This window comes from Tursiops truncatus, unplaced genomic scaffold, assembly GCF_011762595.2.
Source record: "Tursiops truncatus isolate mTurTru1 unplaced genomic scaffold, mTurTru1.mat.Y mat_scaffold_275_arrow_ctg1, whole genome shotgun sequence".
Taxonomy (NCBI): domain Eukaryota; kingdom Metazoa; phylum Chordata; class Mammalia; order Artiodactyla; family Delphinidae; genus Tursiops; species Tursiops truncatus.
The window spans coordinates 24,493-37,322 of NW_022983256.1; the positions used below are offsets into that span (position 1 = coordinate 24,493).

Consider the following 12,830-nt stretch of genomic DNA (forward strand, 5'->3'; position numbering starts at 1 on the left):
TAGTGTTGCAGGAAATGCCTTCATACTTTTTCACTGCCACTAAAGGAATTTAAAACACCTGTTGGATATATTCCCTCCTAGAATGCCATTTGTACACTTATTCCTAATAGGACCTGTTATTTTAAATGCAAACTCGTATTATAAGGCTCAGAATTGATACTCAGTATTTTTAGTGATCACATGGTTTAGGGTTCTCAGATTTGGGCTCAGACTTGCATTTCAAGCATTGCAATGTGGGCCTGTTAAATGATTTCCTTGCAACCAGGAAAAATTGTTTATCTGAATCTGAAGTCCAATTAAAAAAATGTGATAGTGGTGATAGTGGTTGATGAAGCCGACTAGCGTAGCAGCTAGGGCAATTATAGACAAGTTACATTTAACCTCTCTGTGCCCCAGTGTCTTCCTCTGAAACTGAGTTTCTTCATCAATGGGGATAAATACTGGTACCAATCTGACAGAGTTATTGTAAGAAATGAAGGAGTTCACAAATTTCCTAAAGGCTTAATGTTTGGCTTGTCGTTACTAAATGCTGGTAATTATTAGTAAAACAATATCCCTCTATTATTTATTATATCAAAATAATAATGATAAGAGCCTGTTACTTTAGTAGTTCGATTTTTTGGTCATATAGTTTAGACTAACTCATATTGTTTAAATGTGAAACCAAGAAGAAAACCAGTTTTGTTTTGTTTTTTTTAACCTGGTCAAGGAACCCAAATCACCTAATTCAGAAATGTTTCTAACTTGGCATCTGCTTTTAATCTGTCACAGCCAGAGAAAGTTTAATGTCTCAGAAAGTGACAGCCTTGTATTTGTGTAGCATAAAAAAGAAGATATATGCTAGATAACATATATACCCCTTATCTTAGTCATGCCACATATAATGCAACACTGTTCCTGCTGGGTTCAAACATTGTGATCCAGAGCCTGCCATTGCCTATTATTAGGAGCAGGAAAGCGTAAGAACCGTATGTGTTTGCCCTTAAGTTGGTCTACAACAAACATGCTGTCAATCAGCCTCTGATAGTACCCTCCCCGTGGACAACCTTCTGTGCTCTTTTGAGCATGCTCAGATGGAGTCTACCATCAGTGTGGTGGGACTTCACTTTGCTTCAAGTGTGTCCAAGTTGAAGGGTGAAATTAACAAATACTAACCAAATTTGTGGCTGTCCAAACTAGGAAAATACTTAAAGAATCAGGCAAATACTCATTTGGCGTCAACCCAATAAAAAATCTTCTTGGTGAGAAAAAAGTTGCCAAAGATGAAAGCCCAGAATAGTGCTACTTTAGCCTAACCACAGTGTCAAAGCAAATGACACACATACACACAAACGCAAAAGGAAGCCCTCTTCACACTAATGCCCCCAAATCCTTTATGGGGCTTCAAACTGAGCAGATTAGGTAGGTTGATGGTTGTCATTTACGGACTGGGTCCACCTAACAAGACTGGTTACTAACAGAATATCTCTGTTTTGTCATTTAATTGACATCCCAAACTTAATATACCTTGCAATCAAATACACACATAGTCACTCATGCTTTTTCTGTAGACTTTCCAAAACAGAAAAGCGCAGCTCCATTCTTCCTGGTGCTCAGTTACAAAATGTGATTCATCTTTAATGTTTTTCTTTCTCTCTCCTTTCACATCCAATACACAAGCAAAATGTGTCAGCCCTATCTTTGAGATAGAACCAGAATTTGACAGTTTCTCGATTTTTCCACTGTTACCACTCAGGATTAAGATTTCGTTGTCTGTCATCTTAATTATTATCCCTCTGAACTGTGTCCTTAACACAGTGGCTGGAGAACACTTTGAGAATCTAAGTCAGAAGAATTACGTGACTTCAGTGTCTTCCCCTTCATCATAGTTGAAGCTGAAGTTCTTAAAATGCTGGAAAGTTGCACCATGATTATCCTCCACATTATATGTTTGATCTCATCTCCTCCACCTCTACTCCTTGCTCACTCTTTTCCAAACACCTTATACTCTTTAGTCCTTGATGTTCAACAAGTATAGTAGGAAGACATTTTCACTTGCTGTTCCCTTTACCTGAATTGCTGTTGTCTTTACTATCTACAGTACTCATCCACTCACTTTTTTAGGTCTTTCCTCAAATATCACCGTCTCCATTATGAGTCCTTGCTTTCATTCCCTGTAATAACCTGAAGCCCCACTAATACACCCTACCTCCTTAGGAGCCTCCCTTCTGCTGTAGAATCTGTTGAATGAATGAATGGAGTGAGCTATGTCTAATTTCCAAAAAAATAAACATCAACCGTGAACTCTTGTTGAGAGATGGATTCAGGATTCAGGATTAAAAGAAGTGTAAATTCAGGCCTTACCATTCACTATCCATTCCCTCAGGGTTCTGCTATGGTGTATCTTTGAGCACAATTTGATAAGACTAATTAATAGCTTAAATTCGTTAGAATCCCAAACCTTTTATAGTAGAAATGTGATAAAAATTGTGTCAGAGATTCTCAACAAAATGTTAGCGAATTGAAGCCAAAAAAGTATAAAAACAATTATATACCATGACCAAACGGGATTTGTGTCAGGTACATAAGGCTGGTTCAACATTTGAAAATTAATTAATATAATCCAACCAAGACAAATAAAGGAAAAAAACCATATAAATACATGCGGAAGAAGCATTTGACAAAATCCAGTGTGCACTCATGAGAAAAACTCTCAGTAAACTAGGAATAGAGAGGGACTTTCTTAACTTGATAAATATGATCTACAAAAAAACCAATAGCTGACATACTTACTGGAGAGAAACTCAATGCTTTCCCACTAAGATTAAGCACAAGGCAAGGATGTCCTCCTTTATTATAACTTTTCAATATTGTGCTGCGAGTCCTTGCTAATGCAATAAGGCAAGAAAAGGAAATAAAAGGTGTACAGATTGAGAATGAAGACATAAACCTGTCTTTGTTCACAGGTGACATGATCATCTATGTAGAAAATCTTAAAGTGTTGACCCAAAACTCCTGTAACTAATAAGTGATTATAGCAAGGTTGCAGGATCCAGGGTTAATATACAAAAGGCAATTGCTTTCCTATATCCCAAAAATGAACAAGTGGAATAGATTTAAAAAAAACCTGACACTATTTACATTAGCATTGCCAAAACTGTAATACTTCTATATAAATCTAATAAAATATGTACAACATCTATAGGAGGAAAACTACAAAACCGTGATGAATGAAGTCAAAGAATAACTAAATAAATGGAGAGATATTGCATGTTCATGAATAGGAAGACTCGGTATTCTCAAAATATCAGTTCTTTCTAAGTTAATCTATAGAAATTCAGTGCGATCCCAATCAAAATCCCAGCAAGTTATTTTATGGATATTGGCAAACTGATTCTAAAGTCCATATGAAGAGGCAAGAGACCCAGAATAGCTATCACCTCATTGAAGGACACAGTTGAAGGAATGACACTACCCAGCTTGAAGACTTATTATGAAGGTACAGTAATCAAGACAGGGTGGTATTGGTGAAACAAGAAGTAGATCAATGGAACAATAAAGAGCCCCAAAATAGACCCACATAAATACAATCAACTGGTCTTTGGCAAAAGAACAAAGACAATACAATGGAGCAAATATAGTCTTTTCATCAAATAGTGCTGAAACAACTGGATGTCCATAGTTAAAAAAAAATCGAGACACACCTATATATAAATATACACTGTATACATACATACAGTGTACATATACTATATATATACACACCCGTATATCAATATATATACATACAGCATGTTCACGTTTATAATATGTATACTATATATATACACATACATACATGTATACAATATGTACACACAAATATATAGGCTTGTATGTATACTGTATATAGTACTTACACATATACTACAAACGCACGCACATATAAACGTGTATACATATATATAATATGTATACACACATATACAAATTAATAGGCTTGTATATATTCAGTATTTTTACATATATAGTTTTGTTTTAAGGAGTTGACTCATGTGACCGTGAGGCAGGCAAGTCAGGGCAGGACTCTGGGCTGGAGACACAGGGAAGAGCTGATGTCCCAAGGCCATTGGAGGAACAGTTCCCTCTTTCTAGGGAACCTCATTTTTCTCTCCAGTCCTTCAAGTGATGGACAAGGCCCACCCACACCGTGGCATTGACAATCTCCTTTATGCAAAGTGGACCCATTTCAGCGTTAACCTCTCTTGAAAAATACCTTCCTGGCCACATCTGGAATAATGTTTGTGGTTGCCGGGGCCCCACGCAGTGCGCACATGAGATTAACCATCCCCGTGGCGATGATGACACTTTATTTTCTCCCTTGACCATTGTCACTACTATTCCAATTAAAATGGCAGTGCTATGAGGGCAGGGCATTTCCTTTTTTGCCAGTACTGAGCGTCTGTGGTCTGGTGCCTAGCATAGGCTAAATACACGGCATTTATGTGAACAGAAGCCGGGATTCTGGCTGTCATATTTAATAGGAATTATAGTCTTATTATTGGGGGGGGAGGGGGTGTGTCACGGTGTGTCAAGTGCGGGAGTCGAACCCGCCACCACTGGCCCTGAGGAGTCTTCCCGGGTCCCCGCTTCGGGCCGGTGGGGGTGGCCAGGGGCAGCCGAAGACGTGCGTCCGTGCGTGCGTGCGTCCGTGCGTGCGTCCGTGCGTGAGAGCGTGCGAGTCCACGGGGCGGTCCGCGCGTGCCGCGAGTGGTTCAGCCCGGCCCCCGGCTGTTGTGCTCGCCTCACGCCGGCCCGGGTTGGCGACAGCGCTGGAGGCCCCGCGCCTGTGACCGCAAAGAGGGAGCCGGGGGCCGGATGGGAGCGCGGCGGCGGCAGCTGAGGCCCAGGCCAGGCACCCTCCCCTCAGCCTCCCGTCTGCCCGTCTGCCCCGACCCCGCCGGCGGCGCCGCGCCCCTCCGCCAACCGCCAAACTAGCACGGTGCGGGGTCCGCGCGCGAAGACATGGGGGAGAAGCTGGAGCTGAGGCTGGAGTCGCTCGTGGGGGCCGAGCCCGCCGTCTACCCGTGGCCGCTGCCGGTCTACGTAAGTGCCGCCCGTCTCCTCCTCCCGGGCCCCCGCCCCTCTTCCCCCACGGCGCGCGCTGAGCCCACCGAGAAACGGAGCGACTCGAGTCGCCAGACCCTGTTTGGAGGCCCCCTTCCCGCCCCGCCGTGGTTCTCCGCGGCAGTTTCTAGCCCCCGCGCGCAGGGTGGGCAGAGGGGAGCCGGCGCCGGCCGGGGGCGCAGACTCAGCCGCGGGGACCCCGTGCTTCCGAGGAGCGCCTGAGCCGGTCTGCGGTTGGCTTTGCAGGGCTGGGGACCCCGGTCCCCCCGGGCCTGGAATGCCGGGGCTTGCCCTTCTGTACTTTAGGATCTGACATGTAGGGTTTCTTTTTCCTGGTAGTTTATTCTTAGCGCTGTCAACGTGCTTAGTTCTTTTTTTATTTTTCAGGGCACCCTTTCCTCCCTCACTCCAGTTTTTTTGTGTTTCTGTTTTGTTTTAGTTAGGCAGTTTGTCCCTCTGATCTTGAGTGGGTGGGCTGGCAGGACACTGGGAGAGGAGGCATTCTGTCCCCTGATCTTGAGTGGCCTTTGGAAAATGACACGCCAGACGTAAATTTACACAGGCGTCCGGTGAGTCCAGAAATGCAGGGTGTCCGGCTAGGTGGACGCCCGGCCTCTCGTCCCCCGTGGCGGCGTGGTGCGCGTGTTCCTTGTCTCAGGGTTTACGCTTGGGCCCTGCAGCCCACCTTCCGGAGGGAAAGCGCAGCGGGCGCCTTGGACCGGCGCCTTTGGGGCGCTCTTTCGTGCGCTCGGCTTGCGGGGGACCGGCCTCCAGGCGACCCGGCCCTCGCGCGGGCTCCGTGTGTGTCAGTTCGTGGAAAGTGTGTCGCGGCCGGGGTCGGGGTCGGGACGCTGGGACCGCCTGGGAGCCGATGTTGACTCCCGGGCCCCGGTTCTCCGCAGTTATCTGAGGTCCGAGGGTTTCCAGCCCGCCACCGCGCACTGGCGCTTTCTATTTTTGCCCTTCCTGTGCCCGGAGGCGCGGCTGAGCCTGGGCTCTGGCTTTTCCGGTTGGGTAACTCCGGGTGGCCCGGGTGGGCGGCCTGAGCAGTGGGCAGGGCGGGGAGACATCCCAGGGGAGGGAAACTGAAAGTGGGGAGAGCCTTCAGAACTCCAGCTGATCCACTTGCCTCGCCTCCCCGCCCCTCTTACTGCACTTGTCATGCACCGGTTGGCTGGCCGGCGCATTTTTCAAAATGTATTAATTTGTTTATCCTTAGTAGCCGTGAAGCATAGTTCACTTGTAGTGCACAGTTGTAGGAGTTTTGACAGATGATCGCCGTCAGGCGGCAGAGCAATCCTGTCATCCCACTTGCTGCCCTTTGGCGCCAGCGCGCCTCTAGCCTCTTGGCCACTAATCTCCTCTCTGTCCCTAAGGTTTTGGCTTTTCCAGAAAGCCAGATGAACGGAACAACAGCATGTAGCTTTTCAATTCTGGCTGCTTTGGCTCAGCAAAACCTATGCGAGATTCATCCCAGGTTTGTTTTTTTTTGTTGTTGTTGTTTTAAACATTGATTTAGTTAGTTATTTACTTGGCTGTGCTGGGTCTTAGTTGCGGCACATGGGATCTTCATTGGCGCATGCAGTATGTTTTAGTTGCAGCGTGCGGGATCTAGTTCCCTGAGCAGAGATGGACCCCGGGCCCCCTGCATTGGGAGCGCGGAGTCTTAGCCACTGGACCACCAGGGAAGTCCGTCATCCCTGTTGTTGCGGGTATGAGAAGCCACTCCTTTTTCTGGCTGTGTTGTATTCCATGATGCGTTTGTCCATTCGCCTGCGGGTGGCAGGACTTGTGGGATGTTTCCAGTTTTGAGGGGATCAGGAATAAAGCTGCTGTAAACATCCCAGGGCAGGTTTCCATGTGAACTTGGGTTTTTACCTCACTTGAGAAAATACTCAGGAGTGGGACTGGGATCTGTGCTAAGTATATGTTTAACAACCCTTCTGCATCTTAGAAATTGGTATTTTTGAGTATTGGAAGAGTTTAGAAATGCACTGTGACCCAGCACCCAGGCACTTGAAACGAAGTTGAAGGTTCATCTGGAGATGGTCATGTTGTCCCCGTCTCTGTCTTTTATTCGAGGCAGAGCAAGGCCACAGATTTATAACCCTTGTAAGGAAGGCCTCGTGTGTCCAGGCCCTGGCAGGACCTGGCTTTCTAGTGGTGGGCGGTTCTGAAGTGGAGAGAGCATCTTTCCCTTGCTGGCTGGACCTCGCTTGGCAGGGTGCAGGGTGTGCTGCCTGCCTGGCCGGGTGCTCTTTCTGCCGGTCAGCAGCCATTCCTGGTGTGTCTGTCCTACTATCAGGCAGGCGGTCAGGGGCCCTAGTGAAGTGCTCAGCGAGCTGCAGCCTTCCTAAAGCTTTGCGGGTAATGTCTGCTACCCTCCCATTTCCCTGCTGAGGAATTTTGCTTTCTCATGGGAAGTGAGGGGGCAGTACTTTATAAGAGTTCATATTTTGTGATGAGTCGATGCTGAATACATTAAGAAAATGGGCTCCTTCCAGAAGCTTAACTTCTTAGAAGGTCAGGTTATTCACGTGACCGCACGTTTGAAATGAGTGAGCTTGTTTGTTCATTGATTCATTCATTCTGCAAGCACCTCCTGGATATTTAGAGTGAGTGTTCCAGGGGGCGCAGAGGACAGTAGACAGTATTCTTTTTTTTTTTAATTTTTGAATTTTATTTAATTTATTTTTTTATATAGCACGTTCTTATTAGTCATCAGTTTTATACACATCAGTGTATACATGTCAATCCGACTCGCCCAGTTCAACACACCACCATCCCCACCCCCCCGCGGCTTTCCCCCCTTGGTGTCCATACGTTTGTTCTCTACATCTGTGTCTCAACTTCTGCCCTGCAGACCAGTTCATCTGTACCATTTTTCTAAGTTCCACATACATGCGTTTACATACGATATTTGTTTTTCTCTTTCTGACTTCACTCTGTATGACAGTCTCTAGATCCATCCACGTCTCAACAAATGACTCAATTTCTTTCCTTTTTATGGCTGAGTAATATTCCATTGTGTATATGTACCACAACTTCTTTATCTGTTCATCTGTCGATGGGCATTTAGGTTGCTTCCATGACCTGGCTGTTGTAAATAGTGCTGCAGTGAACATTGGGGTGCATGTGTCTTTTTAAATTATGGTTTTCTCTGGGTATATGCCCAGTAGTGGGATTGCTGGATCAAATGGTAATTCTATTTTTAGTTTTTTAAGGAACCTCCATACTGTTCTCCATAGTGGCTGTATCAATTAACATTCCCACCAGCAGTGCAAAAGGGTTCCCTTTTCTCCACACCCTCTCCAGCATTTGTTGTTTGTAGATTTTCTGATGGTGCCCATTCTAACTGGTGTGAGGTGATACCTCATTGTAGTTTTGATTTGCATTTCTCTAATAATTAGTGATGTTGAGCAGCTTTTCACGTGCTTCTTGGCCATCTGTATGTCTTCTTTGGAGAAATGGTTATTTAGGTCATCTGTCCATTTTTGGATTGGGTTGTTTGTTTCTTTAGTATTGAGCTGCATGATCTGTTTATATATTTTGGAGATTAATCCTTTGTCCGTTAGTTCGTTTGCAAATATTTTCTCCCATTCTGAGGGTGACAGTATTCTTATTCTCAAAACTTATGAACTAAGGACGGTAGGTGATCTATAAACACAGAAGTTAGCTGAAGTGTAGTGCCCCGTATATGGGATCAACTGAGGTCCCAGAGAGTGGGGCTGCCAGATTTGCCCTGGGGGAGGTGTGGGTGGTTTCTCTGAGGTGGGGGCACCCGCAGGAGGAAGTGTAAACAGCCACAACCGCCTGTACTCCGAAATGTCCAGCCTCCAAGATGGGCTTTTGCGCAATTGACAAATAGGAGGGTGGGGTGCAGGGCGAGTTTTGTTCCTTCTGTGACTGAGAGTTCCCAGATATCTACTTATAGCTCACGGTGGCATTTCTAAAGCAGGATGGTCCTTCTTTTGGTGGGAAAACCGGGTCTCAGCTCAGGAGGAAGCAGGTGGTATCTTCGGCTGCCTGATGGCAGGGCAGGAGCCAGCAAGGGCGTGCAGTGGTCCTTCCCCTCCGTGACTCACTGAGGCTGTGGGCGTGGAGCGGCCCCAGCGTGAGTGTCCCCGCCTGCTTCTGGCTTCCTCCTGAGAGCCCACGAGCCCTGATGAATGCCTGCTGAGCAGTCACACCCTTCACTCCACAGTGGGTAGTAGCTGAAGTGGGAGGGTGAGTGAGCCATCCCTCCCTGTGACTCAGAAAACATTTTCTGATCTGACCTCTGCTGGTGTGAGTCCTGCCTAATCTGAGCTCAGGTGGAAGGCAGGTTAACCCTTTGAGGACTTTCCGTGGGTGAAGTAGCCCCTTTGAAGAGGAAGGGATCACCGGGAAATGCCTGGTATTCCGTATGTACGTGCCTGTTAGCTTTCATACTTTGGTCCCTAACATCCAAATGCTGCCTGTATACTCTGTTCCTGGTGGGAGGGGCCAGAGGCAGCCAGCCGGCCCTTTGGATATTCACTAGGCAGGAGGCGGCTGGGAGCTGCAGGGGACCGGCCCCCAGGCTACCTCTAAGAGCTGCGTCCTTTTTTCCTTAATTAAATTAAACTTTTTATTTTGAGATTATCGTAGATTCTTGCACAGCTGTCAGAAATAGGTCGGACACATCCCACGTTCTCTTTACTCAGTTTCTCCCGATGGTGGCATCTTACAAAGCTATGCACCGATGTAATGATTTCATTGTCATTGATACAATCAAGATACAGAGTGTTTGGTGTCCCTTTTGGATTTGGGGACCTGTAGGGTGTGACTGACTGTGTCTGCGCATCCCTGGGCCCCGGGCCCGGCGCATGTCTCCCAGGAAACCCCTCTCCTCCCTCTTTCTTTCTGCTGTGTCCTCCTCTCGTGGTCCTGGCACTCTTCCCCAGTGCGTGCGCCTTCTCTCCCTGGCTGTGGGATGACAGTCCTGTTTCCTTCCTCCCACTCAGGGTGCTGCCTGGAGGCCTCTTTGACGTCTTCTCTGTCCCCTCAAGCTGTCCCTGCCGTTCCCACCAGCCGGGTCTCCTGCCACGCCCATGGCGTCAAGCGGTCCCAAGGGTGTTAACAGAGGACATGCCGGGTGCCTGTCCATGGTCCTCCGCAGCTCATGCGTGGCTCTGTAGTGCCTCCCTCACTGCCCGCCTTTCTTGTTCCTTCCCAGACTCTCTCTCCCCACCCACGGCCGCTGTCGCGGTGCCTAGCCCGGGGCTCTGTTCCTCAGCGCCCCTGTGTCGGACCGGGCCCTCTTCCTGTCCAGGGCGCCTGGAGGGGCTCCCGAGTCACAGGTTCCCGTGAGCTGCAGTTGGGAGGTCGGAGGCTGCGTGCTTCACTGAGTATTGACCTTGGATGACGACGCCTCCTCATCTCTGAGGGGCTTCCGTTTGAATCCCCTCAGTTAGTCATGGGGTACGCGGCCGATGTCGGGAAAGCACGTCAGGCTCACACCAGGTGCACGGGCAGCCGGTGTGTGAGAGAGGTTACCTCTGAGAACGCTGGTCCTTTAAAAACCTGACACGTCTTTTCCTGGGTGGGGAAGGGGTTTTTGCAGGCTGTGTCCCTGGGGGGGGGGGACCGCCACGGGGTGGTGCCCACGGGGATGGCAGGAGTCATGGGGCTTGGGGCGGGGAGCTCTAGGGAAGGATTTGCATGTCCCATGGTGGTGGTGGCTCACGTTTCCCCTGGTGTGCAGGTGCCTCCCTGGCGTCTGCTCTGTGCTCACCTGCAGGCTGAGTGAGGGTCCCACCGGAGAGCAGGTGCTGGGGCCACAGGACACGCTGGGCCCACACCTGGTCTGGGACAGACACCAGGTGAAGGGGTGGGACAAGGGGAGAAGGAGCCACGCTGGGTGTTGTGGGTTTTGTGTCTTTTTAAATGACAGCTTTGCCGAGATAGCATTCACACACCACTGAACTCACCCATATGAAGTGTACAATTTAATGGCTTTTACTATATTCACAGAGCTGTGCAGCCTTCACCTCTAATTCCAGAACATTCCATCAGCGCAAAGGGCCGGCAGTCCCCTGCTCCAGCCCCTGACACTCTGTGTCTGTGGATCTGCCTGTTCTGGACGTTTCCCATCAATGGAATCACACACTGTGTGTCCTTCTGTGTCTGGCTTCTCTCACTGAGCATCGTGTTCTCAGGGTCCGTCCACGTTGTTGTGAGTGTCAGGGCTTCACCCCTTTGCATAGCTGAGTGATGCTCCCGTGTGTGTGGCCCAGGTCGTGGGGTCTCGAGGCCCCTGGAGAGGCGTTTGTTTGGCTTGGTCCTGGGGTGGGGTGACGCCAGTTGCACTGATACGGTGCTAACAGGACCCCTTGCTGGACTGGGAGACAGTTGAATTATGTCTTAATAGTGGCTTTGGTTCTCCTTTCAGTATCTGGTGTGTTGTAGCTTCCCTGAACATGGTGAGCAAAAGCTGCCTCCCCACAGCACCTCTGGGACCCTCTGACAAGCCAGGTGCGTGCCTGGCCCAAGACAAGATGCCTGGGCTTCCCTGCCAATACCTGAGCTGGGAGGGACATGGATACTGGGCAGCACAAGACACGGGCTCTCCTCCTTCCGGGCTCTGGTGAGTGTAAGTTTGACTAGAATACAGTTTATCATTTTACCGCTGATTCCCTGTAGTTGACTGCTGGTCCATCATGACAACATTATACCCAGACTGCCAAGCCATTTTACCGTCCCATGGAACCTCACTGCAGATGCATTCTGCGCATCTCTAACATTTATCTTCTCTGGACCTGCTTTCAGAGCAATGTGTTTTGTTAGATCCAGTCACAGAGCTATGGAAACAACATAGGCTGTCTTATTTTAACTGACATGTGGTCCCCATTTCTTTTTTCTACTCCCTTACTTATGGCCGTTAACAATGACTCTTTCTCCACTCTTTTCATGTCCCACTAGACTCTGTTGTGTGTCCTTGCTCTCTCACCTGAAGGGGATACCTCTTACTTCAACAAGAAAGTAAGTGTTTCAGACACAAACTTCCTCATCTTCTTTCTGCTGACTCTGGCTGCCTTCCAATACATGTTCCATGATGCAGACACCACCATCTCCACTTCAAATCCGTCTGTGACTTTCCATTGCTCTTAGGATAAAGACTAACCTCCTCACCATGGTCTAAAATGTGGAGTCAAAGGATGGCTTCCGGTGGACAACTGGTGCCGTTCTGTAAGATAAGGAGCTTGCTTCAGAAGGTAAATCATATGTCCACTACATATACTGTTTAGTTTACCAGGCAAGACTTTCTTGGTGAAAGAAGCAGCGTTGACTTGCATTCTAGAGCAGGCTTCTCATCTGGCTGTGCACTGGTACTCTCTCTCTGGGGGTGCTAGTCTGCAGGGCAGGGCATCCCCTGGGCAGGATGGAGCGCGATCTCTGCGGCCTCGTCTTGCAGCTCCTTCCTTTCATTCTCAGTCATCCAGCCCACAGTGGCCTCCTTTCAGGCCTGCATACTTACAAGGGCGCATTGCCCATGCTGCCCCTCTGCAGGAAATGTCCTTCTGTTTAGTTTGCAGCTGATTGATGCCTCCTCACCGTTCGCATCTCTTCTCATGTGTCACTTTGCCAAGGAAGTGTCCCCTTACCTACTCAACTCATCACATCCCCCTACCGTAGCTCACATAACACCACGTACCTCTTGCTTACAGCCTTAATCACATTTCACATCCAGTTTTAGGTAGGTGTTCACCATATGGTCCGTGAGG

The 12,830-nt window shown here is 48.3% G+C and overlaps 1 long non-coding RNA gene across 10 annotated transcripts in view; it reads left to right on the top strand.

Annotated features, from left to right (window-relative positions):
- LOC141277737 (uncharacterized) overlaps window positions 1-12,830 on the top strand; it is a 70,910-nt gene that overhangs the window by 23,915 nt on the left and 34,165 nt on the right. For 5 of the 10 annotated variants that reach the window (XR_012329514.1, XR_012329510.1, XR_012329518.1 and 2 more), the window contains exons 1-5: window positions 4,684-5,064; window positions 11,080-11,281; window positions 11,498-11,692; window positions 12,028-12,087; window positions 12,217-12,320. This is a non-coding gene — a long non-coding RNA (uncharacterized lncRNA). Of the gene's footprint in view, window positions 1-4,683; window positions 5,065-11,079; window positions 11,282-11,497; window positions 11,693-12,027; window positions 12,088-12,216; window positions 12,321-12,830 lie in introns of those variants that run through there. The other 5 variants (XR_012329513.1, XR_012329515.1, XR_012329511.1 and 2 more) reach the window with 5 other exon arrangements.